Source organism: Otolemur garnettii, unplaced genomic scaffold (assembly GCF_000181295.1).
Source record: "Otolemur garnettii isolate 467f Iridium unplaced genomic scaffold, OtoGar3 scaffold00005, whole genome shotgun sequence".
NCBI lineage: Eukaryota > Metazoa > Chordata > Mammalia > Primates > Galagidae > Otolemur > Otolemur garnettii.
In genome coordinates, this window is record NW_003852400.1 from 43019660 (window position 1) to 43035234 (window position 15575).

A 15575-nucleotide genomic window follows, 5' to 3' on the forward strand; every position below is an offset into this window, starting at 1 on the left:
TCTACTGTTGATGGACATTTGGGTTATTTCCTTTGTGTACATAACAACCATTTCTCAGTGGTATGTACCTAAGAATGAAAAGAGGTACAGGGTACATGTATATACAATCTCATTAGGTTCTACCAAGAAGTTTTTCAGAGAAAATAAGAGTTCCCATTTGCCTATACCCTTGCTAGTATATGGTATTATCTAGCTTTTTAAATTTCGCCAATCTTTGTGCATAATGTGACATTTTCTAACTGATTCTTACTATAAAAATACAAGAAATTTACATTTGTATGTTTTTGTAGCCAGAAAACTTACTAGACTTTTAATCCTTATGATTTGTTTGTATATTCTATGGTTTTTCAGCATGTCTTAATTTTACCAGCTGATGAAAGTTTCTTGCTTTTCATGTTTTACTTCTATTATTTTTTTCTTATCTTCCTACATTGACTAGTATCTCCAGGATGATTTTGAGTAGTTTTGGTGACAGCAGTGTTTCCATCCCTCTCTGGCTTGTGAAAAGAGTACTTTGAACATTTTTCCTTTAAGTATGATGTTTACTGCAGGATATTTATGAATTTATAGATAAATGCTTTTAATCTGATAACTGATGAAAAAAATTGATAAAAGAAAGCCTTTTCTTTTATGAGAAAAATTTTATTATGAATGAATGAGGAAATTTATCAAATGCTTTTTCCATAATTGTAGGGAGGATTATGTGATTTTTTTCTACTTAATAGTAACCTATTAATGTGGTAAATTACCTAAATTTATTATCTAATATTTAATCACCCTAGTATAGTGTTAAGTGTGATGGCTACAAAGGAAATGTCTGAAATTTTTTTATACTTAATTAACTTACAGTCTAATTGGAGAGACAAAACACGATTAAAGAAACGTTAATAGATGCCACAAGGGTAGATTGTAATTATTTTCTAAATATTAATGGGGCTTTGAGTTTATTTGGCAAAAACCATTATGGACTCACAGTAGGCTTCCTGGAGGGAATGCTGGAGCTGAAACTAGGAAAATGGCTACTTGCTTACCTTTGTAGAGCACTTTAAATAGCATTACATCACTCTACCAAATTACTTCTTTCTGAGTAGCTGATTTCAAGGCAATCATATGGAGTCACGCTCTTCATATGGAGAGCTGCTCTTTGGTGACATTTATTGCACTTTGTCTGAAATCACCTTTAGGATCTACTCTGTTCCCAGCAAATACTTTGCTGTAGGCCAATATGTAGGTTTGCTGCAGGATATTTATGAATTTATAGATAAATGCTTTTTTTTTTTTTTTTTGCTATAGCCCAATATGTAGCTAATTTGTTGCTACAAAATTAGCTTCCAAAATATTTGGACTTTTTATTTTCCTTAATAAGCTATTTGATTCTCAGGATGACTGGAAAAGAGGACTATTGAAGAATTTAATTCACAAATGTACCTAGAGCACTTAAAGTATGAAAAGGACTCTGCAGGGCTTCATGTAAATAGCCAGTCATGCCCTCAGGAAGCTTCCTGACAGGAGTAGATTAAAATTCTCAGGCCTTTTGCATCAGGAGTGGTTGTTTCCTCAATGGTTTCATCAGGGCTGCTTGATCTCTGAACAAGCTGAGAAAAATCATTTTCACACAAGACAGTAGGGCAAGGAAGGGAAGAGGCTTGTTTTCTTTTTTTTTTTTTTTCCAATCTGAAAGCAGTCACTGTTTATTAACTGACCAGATTACAAAAACAATCAGGGCAGATACCTTAGTTCATTCTTCTAATAAGCCTATTGATTTGGTCTTCCCTGTTACCAGCATCTCCACCTTCTACAAAATAGGTTGTCTTTTTCTTCATTCCCCCCATGGAGATGATAACTTGAATGGCCACAAGAAGTTATTTGCTTCTTTGAAGCGTTTTCCAACAGTATAGATCTCATGAATCAGATCCTCCATGCAGATGATGCCATATTTACCAAGAGATCGTGCAATCAAACTGTTATCAGTCAATGCAATTCATTTCTTATTGATTTTGCCATAACCACGCTTGTAGATTAGCTCATTTACTGACTTCAGATTTGGGTACCCCCATGCAATATATGGTTCTACAATCCTCAGCATGTTAATGGAAGCCTTGTTGAGCTTAACAAAAGTTCCATTGAAGATCTGGCGAAGGCGAAGCAGCTGCAACACCTTTCGGACCTTTGGACTCACACCATTGATACCTCTGATCCTGATGACAAATGCCAATTTGGGTTCTGCAGGTACCTAGAAGTTGCCAGCTTTTCTTGCCATCCTAGCCATCCGAATCTCAGTTCTGTACATCTGCCTGTATTCTTTATGATAATGCTTAGCTTTTTCATAGATAAGCTTCCTCCTTGCCTTTCGAAGCATCTTTTGGGCACATTTCTTTCTCAGACGCTTGATCTTCAGCTCTGCGAAATTCTTTTGCTTCTTCTTAAGGGTTTCTGGCACAGCAGGAACCTTCTTTTTCTTCTCTTCGACACCCTCCATGGTTCCAGCCAGAAAAAGAGGAAAGAGGCTTGTTTTCAATGGCCAAATAGCTTATTATTTTTTTTTCTTTGTAATTTGGTTTTGAAGTACTATGTGTATACTTCTCTTTGTTCTAGTTTGTTTAATTCACTCCTGCAGGTTCTCTTTTATTTCTTTATTTCCCATTTTCTATCATTTTCATCACAGATACCTATCCCATGTGATCACTTCAATCAACACTATTTCCTTCACATCCTTTTACCTTAATTTATTCACACCGTTTTTCTGACAATTCCCCAATTATAGAATGACTTGTTTTCTTCTCTTGCTGTTTTGTGTTGTGCTCTACCACCTGTATTCCTTCTTTATCACCTTCCCATGTGCTTTCTGGAAACAGCTGTGTCAGCTGGCATTGTGTCTTTCTCTCTTAATAGGAAGATTCTGATGGGTGGTGCCTAGGATGCGTTATATTTCTTTGGCTATACAATCAGCTGATATCTGAAACATGTTATGCTTATCGATATTCGGAGCCATTGAGTTTTATTCCTGTTTTCTGTAGATGTGGCAGCACCGTTTGTGGCTTCTTCCATTGTGGCCTTTGTGAAAGTGGTAAATGCCAATGGAAAAGAGTCACATGCTTAGTTCGCAGACTGGAATATTTGTGGTAAATGCAGTTGTGGCCTAGTACCTCTGCCATTCTTCGCAGCTGTCCAAACCAGAGGTGCTACTTCCTGAAAGTGGGGAATTCAAAGATTCCAACCATAACATGCTTTTGGCTTTTGCTATTAAGGAGATCTGGGACTACAAATTGCTAAAGTAGCATAATATCATGACTCAGTTTAGTTATCAGGACATGCAGCCCCAATATGGCCGAGTTCTGCTTACCCAGTTATAAAATAGAAGTAATTTATTAATCCAACCTTGAACATCATTTTTAAAAAAATCATTAAAACCATGAAAGTTATTTGGTTATAAATTATATGTTAACTTTGCACTTATAAATACTTCATCCCCCGCTTATGGCTTTATGCTTTGTCCTACTCTTTTCAAATCATTAAGTCAACTGCATGGAAACTTGGTTCCAGTTTCTGTGAAAAGCAAACCCCCAAAAAGGAAATCCAGATTCATTATATTTATCATCAGGCTACTTGGTTTATTTTTATTTAACCCATTCTGGCTTCTTCTGTTCCTAGCTTAGCAGACCAGTGTGTATTTTATGACTAATTAGCATGCATATCTCATAGAGCATTTGTTAGGATTAATAATAAGTAGAGGAAGGATTAATATTCTCTCTCTCCCTTTTTTTTTTTTTTTTTTTGAGACAGTTTCAAGCTGTTGCCCTGGGTAGAGTGCCATGGTGTCATAGCTCACAGCAACCTCAAACTCTTAGACTTAAGTCTCCCAAGTAGGTGGGACTACAGGCACCCACCACAACTTCTGGCTATTTTTTGGTTGTAGTTGTCATTGTTGTTTGGCAGGTCCAGGGTGGATTTGAACCTTCTGGTGTATGTGGCTGGGTGCCCTAGCTGCTGAGCTATAGGCACTGAGCTGGTTAATATTTTCTTTGTCTCTCCTCCTCTGCCCCCATCTCCATCCCCATTGTGTCTGGTAAGGCCTTAAAATATACAGCAATCTGAGTTAACAATCACGGCTTCAAGAAATCCCTTCAACTGAAGGCCTGGTGAAATTCTCATCTGATAAATGTCCGTTTAAACTACTGCAAAATACATAAACATTTGTTATTTTTGTGTAATAGCCCTTTAATTGCCTAAATGTCTTGAAGGCTTCTTTTAGGACATGGAATAGCTCCCTAATGGTCCTATGAGTAGCGTGAAGCTGTTTGCATTTATAGAATTTTAAAACTGAGCAATTAGAGGGGATTTTGAAAAAAGCCTATAGCTTCCAAGGGATAACCTGTCCAAGTATTCATTATGTCTGACCCAGATTAGCTGAAGGGTCTAGATGACAAAGCTTATGTTTGGTACCCCAAGCTGCAGGACACTTGGGAAAGTACAGTTATTTGTAGTCTGCCTATCCCAAGATCCATCAGCCCCTTCTCTTTTCTTCAAATCCATGGTTACCACCACTGGCACCATCCTCCTAGTGAAAACCTGCCAAAGACAATAGAAGCAGCTAGAGTGTTCTGAACATCAAGAACATCTTTATTTGGTATCTGAGGGTGCAAGTTAGAAATTGTTGGCTTAATCAATTCTGCCATAATTTATCTATGAATAGATGAAGTGGGTTTTAAAACACAATTGCCAAATGTTTCAAACCAAGGATAAGCAAACTATTTGTGGTGAAGGACCCAGTTTTCATGTCAGCCTCTCACGAACTGATATTTTAGTGTGTATGTTCAGTGAGGTGAGACCACCACGAGATCACATACTTGGAAGTCACAGCCATGTCCTATTGCTACACAAATCTCCAAAAACCTTATTCTCAGTTTCTGTACTTATCACATCTTGTCCTAGGATCCCATTTTGAATAGCATTCCTCTAAACTACCGCGAAGGAGAAGGAAATGAGGTCTTCAGGAGTAAAATAAAGGAATAATAGATAAAGTAAATAGAATTATAGGACCTGTTACATATTGTCAAATAAGACCCAAGGTTGTTCTGAAATGTGTTTTGATCCCCGGTAGTTTGCTAAGTACTCCAAAGGTCACAGGGTCAAAGCAGTTTATTTTATTGTTGTTGTTCCTCTATTCTACAGAGAAAAGACTTGGTAACAGTGTCATTGCAGCTCATATGAAGCAGATGAATTCAGCCCGAAGTATCCAAAATATATTTGTTCTATAATTTCAGTGAAGTGCTTTCTCAAATTTCATGGTTGTTTTTATTAAAATGTTTGTATACATACACTTTGGTCTTAGCCAAAGCAGTAATATCCCAGCCGTAAAATAGCCTCACTAAGGATTCAGAAGTATGACCTCTCCCGCCCAATCATTTTCATATCATGTTTGTCCCTTTACTAGCTTCCAAGATGATGTTTTCAACTCCCATTACACCCTAAGAATTTCCTTGGATGAATGAAATCAGTGGTGGTCCTTTTTGCCAGAACATGGTGCCACACCCTTGGCAGGTAGGCAATGTTGTCTTCATATGTTTGCAGAATTACTGAGCATTAGCACTTAGTCCTCCAGAGAGTACCCAACCCTACCCCCTCAGCTTTCAGTGCACTAATACCACAGACAGACTTAGCTGTAGAGGGGAAAACAGCAACGTGAAGGCTCCCAACAACTTTGTGCATGCAAGGGTTGTACACAAACAATGGCAGTTTTACAGCCTGTCCCAGGGAGGCAGGAAGGGGCAGTGTTGAGGTGGAAGAGTAGACAGGATGATTGTTTTTCCTGTTGCACTTTTTCCCTTAAAATCATGAATAAATTGAGATAGCCCTTTTTAGGTTACAGCCTCTGGATCTTTTTTGAAGGAAGTCAACACCACTGTAGTGGCCCTCAAACTATCCTACTCCTCCACCCCTCTGTTCCGAATCTCCAGATCTCTAAGATTAGATGAGCCCAAGAATAGCCTTACCCCACCCAGCCACTCTATCAGCAGCCATCTGTGGATTGAGAATCTGTTCCCATTCTGAAGCATACAGTGTCCTGAAAGGCCTTTTAGCTCCCTTGTGGGTTTGGTCACATAGGTTCCGAGTGCCAGGACCACAGACTAAGGGTAAAGGTACAAGAACATTCTAAGGGCCCACAATGCCCTTACCCTCTGCCCTTTCCCAGGCTGCCAATTTTCAATGGTCCTCCTGGAAGATTTCCTCTGGTGTGAGATTCCTTCTGAAGACTAGGCAACTCAGCCCCTTGGTTCCTATAGTACCCTGGCCATCGATAAACACTGGGGGATTACTACCTTCACTTAGATTACTCAGGAATTTTCTTTTTTCTTTTGAGACAGAGTCTCACTTTATTGCCCTCAGCAGAGTGCTGTGTTGTCATAGCTCACTGCAATCTAAAACTCTTGTGTTTAAGCGATTCTCTTGCCTCAGCCTCCTGAGGAGCTGGGACTACAGGCGCCCGCCACAATGGCTATTTTTTCCTTTTTTTAATAGAGATAGGATCTTGCTCTGTCTCAGGCTGGTCTCCGACTCCTGAGCTCAAGCAATCCACCTGCCTTGGCCTCCCCCACTGCTAGGATTACAGGCGTGAGCCACCACGCCCTGCCCTCACTCAGGCATCTTATTGTCAGTATAATTAATTCCTAAAGACTTCTCCCTATCCCCATTTACTTGTAATGCAAAGATTTAATAAATCTTTGTTAAATACTAAACAATTGATGAGAGTGAGAAACCTTTTCTGAAGTATTGTCACTCTTTGAAGCAGGAAAACTCCCTGATTAAATAGTGCTCAAAAATTATTAGATATTAGAACTCATAGTTCTTCATGATTGTAATTGTTTTATAATCATTGGTTTACTGTAGGAAGTTTTTGAGCTGAAAGTTTGATAGCTCAGAGAACCAATGATTACTGTATACCTATCATAAAGACATGCACAATATTAATATGTGTTGCTAAAAGAATCTATGTAAGGAGAAAATGGAATTTTTCTTTCAATTTTAGGTATCATTAAAGATATTTTCTCAAAATCTTTTGAACTGAAGCAACAGTATCACATTTAAATATATTCAGATTCATTTCATTGTAAGTGTCTAATGCATTTAAGCTTTACACAACCACTCATGCAGTAAGTTGTTCGAATGAATACTCAGTCCTCATAAAGTAGAATATTCAAGAAAAGCATTTAAAAATTAAAGTGTACCATTGAATGGGTTCCAGTTGCATTAGGAGTTCTCTCTAATTTCATGAGCCTCAATTGTTTAAATAGCCCCAGTGGTACTATGTATCTGCTACATACTCAAAAGAATACAGAGCTTTTCCTTTTTTTTCTTTTTTAATTGGAAGGCATTGCTCATGAAATACAATTCTCTGCTTTGCTCTCTTGACAGCAGAAAGACAGCATGGTTATTTCTTCCTTGATAAATTAAGCTCAGTTGTCAAATACAATTACTGAAAAATGCATTGTGTGAAATCTTAACTTCTAGACATTGCACATATGCTTACACACTCTTTTATGTCTTTCTTAGATATTTTCACCCTAAAACATGGAAATACATAGGCCTTCATTAGTGTTTGCATCATATGGAATGGCTGTCAAGGGCTGTTTAGTTCCTTCCTTTTCAAGCTGAATATGCTTGTGTTGTAATTCCATCCTATGGATTACTCCCTGACGCATTAGTAGAGTACCCATAAAAGGAGTTGTTTCAAACTAATAGACTGAATACTTGTAACTGCTTTTTGTTTAGTTTGAAAACTTTAAACTAAATGGCTCAGTGCCTGTGGCTCAAGCCACTAAGACGCCAGCCACATATACCTGAGCTGGCAGGTTTGAATCCAGCCCGGGCCCGCCAAACAACAATGACAGCTGCAACCAAAAAAAAAAAAAAATAGCTGGGCATTGTGGCAGGTGCCTATAGTCCCAGCTACTTGGGAGACAGAGGCAGGAGAATCTCGTGAGCCCAGGAGTTGGAGGTTGCTGTGAGATATGATGCCATGGCACTCTACCCAGGGCAACAGCTTGAGGCTCTGTCTCCAAAAAAAAAATATTTAAACTAGAGCTGAGTAGGTATCATATAAAAACCAGTAACTAACTGTAAGGAAACTTTATATAACATACATACTTTCATGGATGACGTAGGATATATATTCTTGACTTATGCTGTGACTGTATGCCTCCCCTCACCAAATTCTTTTATTGAAGCCCTAACCCTTCCCCTCCCAAATCTGACTATATTTGGATATCAGACTTTCAGGAGATAATTAAGGCTAAATGAATTCAGAAGAGTAAGGTCCTAATCCAGTAAGATTTGGCCTTATAAGAAGAGGGAAAGAGAGCTGGAGCCCTCTAAGGTGGTCGTCCGCATGCCAAGAAGAGAGACCTTCCAGAAATTCACTATTTGATACCCTGATCTTGCACTTCCTTAGAAAATTTCAAACAACTTTAAAAGCTTTCAATTCCTCATCTTTTGATAAGTGAAAAGAGAATTGTTCTATCCTCACTTCTCTATTGAGACGTTTAAACTCAGCTTAATTTGCTCTGATGAATAAATTTCTCAGGATATTTTTTACTTCTATTTGATGTTTATATTCTATGAATTTTGAATTGTCTTGAATATGAATATTTATTAGTAATATTTAAACACTTGGTTTTAACATGTTTCCATGATTATTTCAAGTGAAGGTAAGAAAATCAAACTTCAGGCCAGGCATGATGGCTCATGCCTATAATCCTAGCACTTGGGGAAGCTGAAGTAGGTAAATTACTTGAGCCCAAGACTTTGAGACCAGCCTGAGCAACAAGGCTAGACCCTACCCCCCCCCCCCAATTAGCCTCGTTTGGTGGCATGCCTATAGTCCCGGCCTCTCAGGAGGCAGGAGGATTGTTTGAGCCCAGGAGTTTGAGGTTGCAGTGGGTTATTTTGATCCTTCTTCTGCACTCTAGTCCAGGCAACAGAGCAAGACCCTATCTCAAAAAAAAAAAAAAAAAAGAATTATTTTTTTCCTCTACTTAAAAAGGCAGATTATTCAAAATGAGTTTCAGAAAATAGTAACATAGTGTAGTTTTGCAAATGAAAAGAACAATTTTCAGGTACTGAAATTTTGTATTAGCACTTAATATTGAGACCTGTTTGCTTGTTCCTTGGTTCTCTTTTAAAGTCCATGGTTATATCCAATTTTCTTTTAATTCTTTATTCTGTGGTTATTGGGTTGGATGGTTTTGGTTCTGTTCAACAATGGATGCTTTCAGTAATGAACTTCAGTGCATAATTATTCAGTGAAATCATAGCAAAGGGATGCGATGACAAAAAGCCAACTTCTTTTCAGGAACTAAAAATATTGCTATACTATAGGCATTAATACATGCATTTCTAGCATCTGACTTTATTCTGATCATTTTATGTTTATATAAATTTTAACTTAAAGCTATACATTTTTAAAATGTTTTCTATCATTTGTGTCTTTTTTAAATTAAATCATATCTGTGTACATTAATGCAATTATGGGGTACAATGTGCTGGTTTCATCTACATTGTAAAATACTTTCATCAAACTGGTTAACATAGCCTTCACCAAATGGGTCATTTATTTTTTTAAAAAATGAATCTAATGTTTTAATGAAATGCATAAACTACTAAGTTTTGAATTAAATAAGATATTGATAGTAATTCACTTTAAAAATCATTTCCCTCTTTGAAACTTTACTCAAGAGATACTTAACCAAAACAAGCCTGATATTTACAATCGCATTTAAGTATAATAAAACTTAAAAATTATATTAAACTGATTTCCATGCTATCAAGCTTTATTAGGATAGTGAGTTAGCTTTGATGTGATCTTTTTTTTTTCTTTTTCTTTTTTAATGGCGACAGAGTCTTATTTTCTCTCCCTGGGTAGAGTGTCATGGTGTCGTAGCGTATAGCAACCTCAAACTCTAGGGCTCTCTTGCCTCAGCCTCCTGAGTAGGTGGGACTACAGGCACCAGCCAATGGCCTGGCTTTTTTTTTTTTTTTTTAATAGAGATAGGGTCTTGTTCTGGCTTAGGCTGGTCTCCAACTCCTAAGCTCAAGGAATCCACCTGCCTCAGCCTCCCAGAGTGCTAGGATTGCAGGTGTGAGCCACCCCACCTGGATATGTGATCATTTTTATTTATGATTTAATATTTTGTATTTGTTAACGTGTTTTGGTAGTTGGAAGTGATGTTTATTCTAATTATTTATTCTTGTTCAGTCTTAATGGGAATAGTCATTTTAGCTATTAGTGTCTTGTGTCATAAAGTAGGGATTGAGTGAGGGTTAAATATTTAACATGGACCAGCACTTTTAAAACTAGCTTGTAAAGTACTAGTACTTCTTATATACCTGGAAATAGGAGTTTAAGATAAAAGTGAAGGCGAGTTCCTGAGCTTCCAGTATGGGTCATTCAGTCATATTTGAAGGGTATGTGTGTGGACATTCATGTCTCTTTACTCATTGGTGTTAGTGAACTCCATATAGGGAGTGCAGTTATTTCTGCTTCCTGACTTGCCATACATTCTTCACTTTGCTGTTACTTAAATCAGGCTGTGGAGTAAGCATGATATATATGCTAAGCAAAAGCTGTTCTGAGGATTTTGAGCACACTGATGATTAGGAGTAAATTCTGTTCAATAATGAGAAAAACTCAGCAATCGGGCCTTAGGAATAACTCACTATGTTTGCTTTGTTTTTATTGACCATAAGAAAGTACTACAAATATTAGGCAAGTATTAATAAAGTTAAATTAAAAGTTCTTATGAGGGCAGTTCCTTTAAATGCTGGAAATGCCATTGTTTGAAATAAACAGGTTAGAATTTACTTAGATTTATTATAACCAAGTTAGCATAACTCAAGAAAGACATTTTCAATTGCATTTTCCCATAATGGTTTATTACTTACAACTTTTGAAAAGAATGACTTCTTGGGTCACAGAATCCACCAGAGGGTTCACAAATACATTGTAAAATATTTCTTGAAATGCACTTAAAAAAAAATGTTGGAGCCTCCCTATCTGTCTACCCTTTGCCTGTGGTAAAAACCTCACATCTTTGCCAAGTAACAAGCAGCTCACCTGGATTAGAGTTTATAAATTCAAATAGAATATTGGATAAAGAGGTTGAAGTGATTTACTCATTATCAAGCCTGACTGTTTTATCATTTGGTGGTGGTTTTTTGGGGTTTTTTTGTTTTTGTTTTTGTTTTTTTTTAACAAACTCCAGACTTGATTTATGCATGCTAATTGAGTAATTAGAACCCCACAGGAACATTTAGCATAAATGCTTAAATATTTTTCCCCTTAGACTAGTGAGCATCAGTTTTCCCCATACAATGGCTGGCATAGGATACTAACTCCTTCAGATCTTTTCAACACTTATTTCAAGGGAATATTACTTCCATTTGAATTCTTTAAATTTATGTCTCAGTGTCTGAGTTCGTTTTTCTGGGGGATATCTCCATAACTTCTTCTTTAGTCTCTTCAGTAATTAATCTCTGAAAAATGTAATGAACTCACACAGAGATTTTCTACTTGGGCCAGGTAAGATGCTTTTTAAGTTACTTCTCTGGAGCCATGTTTTCTGTGTTTTCATGATAATCCTACCACATTCATTTTCTTTCTTTGATTAGCAAGCATCTTTAAGCATCACAGTTTGAGAAAATATCATCCTTCATCTTTTTATATTCCATTCAAAAGGGTCAGAGTTTGAAGAACTCAAAGAAATGAATGACAGTATGTTAACAGGCATGAGAAGAATTTGTCGTATTCTTAAGTTCTCCTTGTTAAGTTTTCACTTACGGTGATGAAGCATAACTAAATTTCTTTGGGGTTACTTGAAATATCCCTGACAGCATAGAATGTGTGTATGTTACCCTATGGGAAACTAGTAAGGATTTGCCACTCCTTCAACAGCTGCTGAGAGGAAGGATCTGCTTAAGACAGATTATGTGGCACCTGAAGTGGTCCAGGGGTTGGCCTTTTGATGAGCACAGGAAGTTTTTTAGGTATTATAGTGATGTCTGCCTCCATGGGTGTTTTGTACATAGCCTGGGAGATTTAAACAAAGACCACTCTACATCAGACCTACTTAACAGTATGAATTTTATTCATTTAGTTTCATCTTTTAAGTGTTGCTTATATACCTCCAGGATCTATGAGAATTTTTACTACTTTTGTAACAAAACAATGTCTGCTAAAAATGAAATGTTTTGGCTTTTGGAAGATGATTTTTATAAGATTCTATTTTCACTGTGATGTAAATTCATTGTTAGGGATCACCTTCTCAAAGATAATTTATATGTGTTCTTTGTAATTATTTCAAAGAGTTTATTGCAACACACATTATAATATTCATCAATAATTTTTTATCACATTACCTGCTATACTTCCCTGATTTTTTGGTTTGCTATTGACTATCTGCCAGGCACTACACTAGGAGCTCATTTAATCCTCATACTATCCCTGTCATGGGCGTGTATGTATGTGTTATTTACACGTGCATATACACATTTATTCAGCTACATGATTTATTATGGATAAATATCAGATAGTACAATGTATTAAAAGACAAACTGCAGAGTCAGTGTACAAATATAGGTCTCTCCCTCATCTTACCTAGTCTGTACTCCGCATTTTACCACATTTTATATGGTACTTATTCAGCTGATAATTTAAATACAAGGTTAAATAATTACGATTTTAAAACCCCACGTAATTTATCATACTTTTTATATTTAAAAGTGAATATATGTTGGTGGCCCCATAGGTCAGTGGGTAGGGAGTTAACCACATACACTGAGCCTGGCAAGTTCGAACCCAGCCCCGGCCAGGTAAAACAACAATGACAACTGCAACAACAATAACAAAGTGCATATATGTTATTAATCCAAAGCCTTGTTTTGTTCTATATTCTGTTTGTTTATTTGTTTTTCATTTTGGTTGTCTTGTGAATCAAATCTTAAAGGACCATTATGGAATACTATCTCCCAGATTTGTTGCCTGGTTGGGGGAGGAAGAAAAATAATATTAGCTAAAACCACATATAATTGAATCTGTAGAAGCTTCATGTCTGCCTGGGGGAAAGCACATCAGTTTTCTCAAGTCTACCTTGTCTGTCTAGTGACAATCACAGATCCTAGTGTTGGAAAGATCCCTTGTACTATTCTCCCTAACTTGGCAAAGATCATGAACATCAACTTGACCATCTAAATTATAAATTCTTTTCTTTAGGTCAAGAGACTTTAACTCATTTAAGGTAATAGTAGAATGGTAGCCTAGGGCTTTCTTCTTCCTGTATTCAGTACTGTGAATCCATTAGATCTGCTTTGGGTTTTTCTGCAAGTGTTTCTCTTCCTCTCCCTGAGTCTTGTAATCTGGTACTTAGCACTTCCATAATACTGGATCCACTTAATTTATATTTCTAAAGTTTTTTTTTATGCCATGGGGATATAAAACCCCTGAGGCATAGGGAATAAGAGATTAAAGAACCTGAATAGTATGTAAAGATCGCTGCCATGGAGGCCTTGGAAAGTAAAATACAGGCAAATGGACTCATTTAATTTCAAATTCTTTTTACAGTCTTATATATACCTTTTATTTGAGCATTTTTGTACCAGACATAATTTAAAAATTAAATTAAATTTGATTGTACCACATATAATCAAATAGAGAAGATCGGTATTATGAGGGAAGTATTATTTCTCTCTAATACTATTAAATTAAAATATCTTTGAATTGATAAATGATAGAAAGCAACCACTCTGAAAACATGTTCCTTTTCTTAACAACATAGCAAATTCTATTTTATCCACTGTCAGAGAAAGAATTCAGTAGCCTTATGCATCAAACTTTACAAAACAGGAAAGCAGATACAAATACAGAGTTAACAAAATAGCGTATCTTTTCCTGTTTGGATCCTTGTCTTCTTTATTCCTCACTAGTCTTCTCAGCTGTTTATAAACGTTCCCTTGGGTTTACAGCATTTTATTGACAATCTGTGGTTTATGAACTTCGTTGGTCCCAGTCTGTCACTTTAAGGAGGAGAAAAGAAATAATAATGGTCACAGCCAACATTGTGGAAATTCCCTAAGGGTTAGACCCATAGTTTTCACAGCCTCATGGTGAAGTAGGTGCCTCATAGTCATTCTCACTCTATAGACGAGGCTGTTTGTAAGCAGTGGACCTTGTGTTTGAATACCAAATTTAGGGACATAGGATTTTTTCCCCATACCAGTTGAAAATGTTATAATTCAGATCTAGTATGTCGTAAAGATATTAATCAACAATAAAATTGCCAAATTACTGAGCTTGGAGATCAGGCTGACACGGGGTTTAAAATATTCAGATAATCATTCCGTGAATAAAATTGTTCCACTCTCGTTTTTTTCTGCTGCCGGCACAAATGAGACTGGAAGGCAACACCTGGAATGACAGGGCCCCACCCCATCACCATGCTATATCTTGGCATTCCTACTGAAGTTGTTAAGAAGCCTGGAATGTTAGAAAAACTAGCAAACAGCATAATAGTCCAGATGAGTTTTGTGCTTACAGTTACTGCTACATTCCCACCTGGCTGATACACATCCACTTGTCAAGTTTCTTGTTACTGCTAGTTTGAGCCACCTTCATGTCTCTTGGCTTTCCTTTTTAATCAAGGGGACTAGAAGTAGGAAAACATTTCTTTGGGGTTTAAATGATGTCAGTAATTGGCAATCGAAAAAAGGAAACTTAATCTGACATGATCACAGAGACGCTGTTCTTTCCCTTCTATAAGTAGACACCATCAGACTTACTTCCATTTGCTTTACCCAGAGTGTTACATCGTTTACTGCTCCACGTAGGGGCCAGCCATATTTTTATATGAAAGCATTTTGCAACCAACTTCTAAAATAAAATGTTAACACTCTTTCTTGAGATCTGTATGTCACTACAGCCCACAACATATGAGTTTGTTTCAGACTTTGAGTCTTGTATATGTGGTGAGAAGTTCAAAATTACCCCTTATTTATACAGCCTTTGGCAGTTTGGGCAATGTGTTTTGTCACCTGTTTGCTGTCTTATGAAGAGCTGGAAAGTTTATGAAGAAATAGAAAATATGACTTTGAGCCCTTGACATTTTAAAATAAATGTACATATTGTTAGTGACAGATTGCTAAACTTGGCTTTAGACACTTAGCTATGTTTCTTGCCAAAAGTAATCCAGATGTGCATAATTTATCCGGCTGCCATATGTGCACTGACATGTCTCTCTATAATCAACTGTCTGTTCAGTATGGTTACAGTTAAATGTTCTTTTTTATCAACAATCCTTTGAAATATCACTGAAGTGATAACTTATTTTAAATGTAACAACTTCTCAAAAAGTAATGTATATCAGTTTGGTTTTAAACCTCAGTAACCAGACATGTTGAGTGTCTAGAAAAGACATCCACAACACAAATTCCTGGGGCCATGTGTACTTCAAGGGGGGAAATCTGGGATACCAGCTTCAACATGATTCCATTTTGATGCGTGTCTCAGGGGTACAGAATGGAAGGTGTAT

At 36.8% G+C, this 15575-nt stretch overlaps 1 protein-coding gene and 1 pseudogene across 1 annotated transcript in view; one reads left to right on the plus strand and one right to left on the minus strand.

Annotated features, from left to right (window-relative positions):
* Window positions 1-15575, plus strand: part of ARL15 (ADP ribosylation factor like GTPase 15) — a 424189-nt gene that overhangs the window by 232587 nt on the left and 176027 nt on the right. The gene's annotated exons all lie outside the window — the stretch shown is intronic.
* On the minus strand, window positions 1734-2479 carry LOC100966621 (annotated as a pseudogene).